Source organism: Petaurus breviceps, unplaced genomic scaffold, assembly GCF_028583685.1.
Source record: "Petaurus breviceps papuanus isolate PSGF00001 unplaced genomic scaffold, PetGlider_PUasm1.0 188, whole genome shotgun sequence".
NCBI classification, from domain to species: domain Eukaryota; kingdom Metazoa; phylum Chordata; class Mammalia; order Diprotodontia; family Petauridae; genus Petaurus; species Petaurus breviceps.
The window spans coordinates 42,414,528-42,417,290 of record NW_027185804.1 but is presented as its reverse complement, the minus strand read 5'-3'; the positions used below and the strand labels follow the sequence as shown (position 1 = coordinate 42,417,290).

Here is a 2,763-nt window from a genome sequence, read left to right as displayed (position 1 = left end):
ACCATGGTGGCCACAGCCAGAGGCATTTCTCCTGCAGCCTCATAGTCGGTGGATCACAACTTCGCCCACTGGTACAAGGCCGATGTGAAGGGAAATTCATGTGAGGACCACTGTATATTTCAACACTATAACAGAATATGTGTAATCACATGGACAGAATCTAATCAACTTCTTCCAAACTTAAAAACAATTAAGAGTATTAATTACCAAATCAGTGCCAAATGTAGCAGACTTCAGAACAAGGTTTCTGGGAAGTTTAAATCGGGGGCAGAATTTCTTACAGCACTTGCACCTCTTTGTAGTATATCCTGCTCAGATGGAGAAGAATATGCTGTGTCTAGCTGTGTGAGAGGACAGTTGATGGAGGTGAATGAAAATATTCTTTATAAACCATCCATTTTACAGGAAAAAACCATCCACTGATGGATATATTGCTGTTGTGCTACCAAAAATTGAAGAAAGCAAGAGTGTTACTGAGGGATCATTGACACAAAAAGAATATGAAGAGATCGTGGTGAAATGAATTAATAACAGATCAGAAACATCATGAAGACAAATGAAATCAAAAGAAACAGAAATCTAAACGTGTTAAAGGACCAATTGCTGTAGAGTACGACTGGACAAGAAAGTGGTGGTAGGAGCATTCCTCTCCATATTGTGGGAAGGCTCTTCTTCAGTTCCCAGCCACTTCAGTAATGGTGATCTTTGCCAATCCATCTTGATTTATTAGGTCATCTTTCCCTCCCTCTTAGATTGGCTCTGTCCAAGTATGCCCTATTTCTCCCTAGCCCTTCTCACTTATTCAAACACAACATAAACAGTTGGTGAGCTGCAAATACTATTTCCCAAATATGTTTTTTTTTAATTTGGGTTTACTTTGATGAAAGAAAAGACACCCCTCCCCCCATTAAGTCTCCTCCTTTACCAGTTTCACCACAACATTTAGACATGGTATACTTTGCCCAAGGACACTTCTTGATTGCCTCAACTGGAAAAGTTGAGGTTAGGAATGAAAGGAGGTAGAAACTAGACTGCCTTCACTTTGTTTAATCATTTTTTGGACCAGATCTATTATTTTATCAGTATGACGAAGTTTTGGTAAGGAGTTTTCACTCCCATTGCAGATGGCCACTTATTCTTTAGCTTACAGAGCTTAAGAAAACTGCTTGAGGTCCTAAAAGATTATACACTTTACCAGGGTAAGATGTCTGTGTCAGAGGCAAGACTTGAATCTAGGTTTTCCTTCCTCTAAGCTCAACCTTTTCTATCCACTATGCTATTTCCCTTGTCAGCTGATCTTCAGTAAAGCTTTTTGTATCTCCATTCCTCCAAAATAGTTTTAATGAATATGAAAGTATTACAAAAAGTGTAAAATGTTATCCAGTGTGTAAAATTTGGTCATTCTTTTTCTGAGTCTTGACTGATGCTGTTGGTTGAAGAAATTCCCTTTTCAAAGGCAGATGTGTCAGCTGCTCTGCAGCTTAGACTATAAAAAACTGCTAATGGCCCGGAGAGGTTAAGTGACTTGCCCAGGGATATAAAGCTTGTATTTGTTGAAGCTAGAACTTTGAGGCCATTAAAAGTTATCTTCATTTGTAAAAAGTCATCTTCACAAAGGTCTTTCTTCATTTGTAAAATACAAGGTCATTTAGTCTAACTCTCTTATTTTACAAATAAAGTGACCCAAGTTTGAGATGGGGGAAATGACATGTTCAAGATTATACAGTTGTCACATCTAAGACTAGAACCCAGATCCCTTTGCTCTCCATTGTATTCTTTCTACTATATCATAGTATATAGATAAGGTTTGATGTTGAAATCTCTACACATTTTAGGAAAAAAAAAACAAAGAGAAAGCAAATGGTGTGTATGGGAGTTGAGTTTGGGGCCTTTGTTATGCAGAGGCATGGGAGAAACTCTGGGGTCTGAACAAAGGTAGATGTGGGTGAAGATCCTGTAGTTTGTAAAGTGTTGCAAAAATATTCACAGTACTACAATATCCAGAATCCTACAGATCTGACCCCCATTTCTATTCCTATGGGTTGCCAAATAGATTATTTTATTAATGGATTTTCTCCATGGAGATATATCTCCAGTTGTAAAATGGAGAGCTCAGGTTATGGGAAAACATTTCACTTTACAACAAGTTCAGTTGGAATATATTTATTCCATTAAGTAATACCCATAAAAATGATTTAATAATCGTATAGGCATATTCCAAAAGAAATGTTAAAGTAATGCAAATCAATGAGGGATTTCCAAGAAATGAAACCACTTCAAAAACATTTCTTTAAGTATGTTATGAAAGAAGGCAAACATGTAAGCAGAACATAACTAACGTGGTATTTAGAGGTTCTTGAAAACATCTTCATAGATTTGGACTGAAAATTCATTAAGACATTCTGGATAAATGCCTTTGATACTTAAATTAATGTTAGCAATGATACACATGCCCATTACAAAATCACACTGGATCTAAAGTTTTGAAAACTACCATGTTATTTATTAGATGCTAAGAATTGTCACAAGTTTGATAATCTGAAATCTTGATGAAAAGGAAAAAAAACAAGTAGAAAGTGCTTAATTAATTTTCTCATAACACTGAAGAATCTAAGGATTATTTACTTTCTAAAAATGTAAGTTTTGCTATGTTATGTTCCAGAGATCTGACGACAAAAGCTTCTACAGATTTTTCATCCATGCTATCTTTAGTTGTAACTATTTGCCATCTGCTTTCCATACAGGGTTGAAGAGAATTTATAC

At 36.0% G+C, this 2,763-nt stretch overlaps 1 pseudogene; it reads left to right on the top strand.

Annotated features, from left to right (window-relative positions):
- Nucleotides 1–764, top strand: LOC138163628 (protein Abitram pseudogene; annotated as a pseudogene).
- The last annotated feature ends 1,999 nt before the right edge of the window (nt 765–2,763 follow it).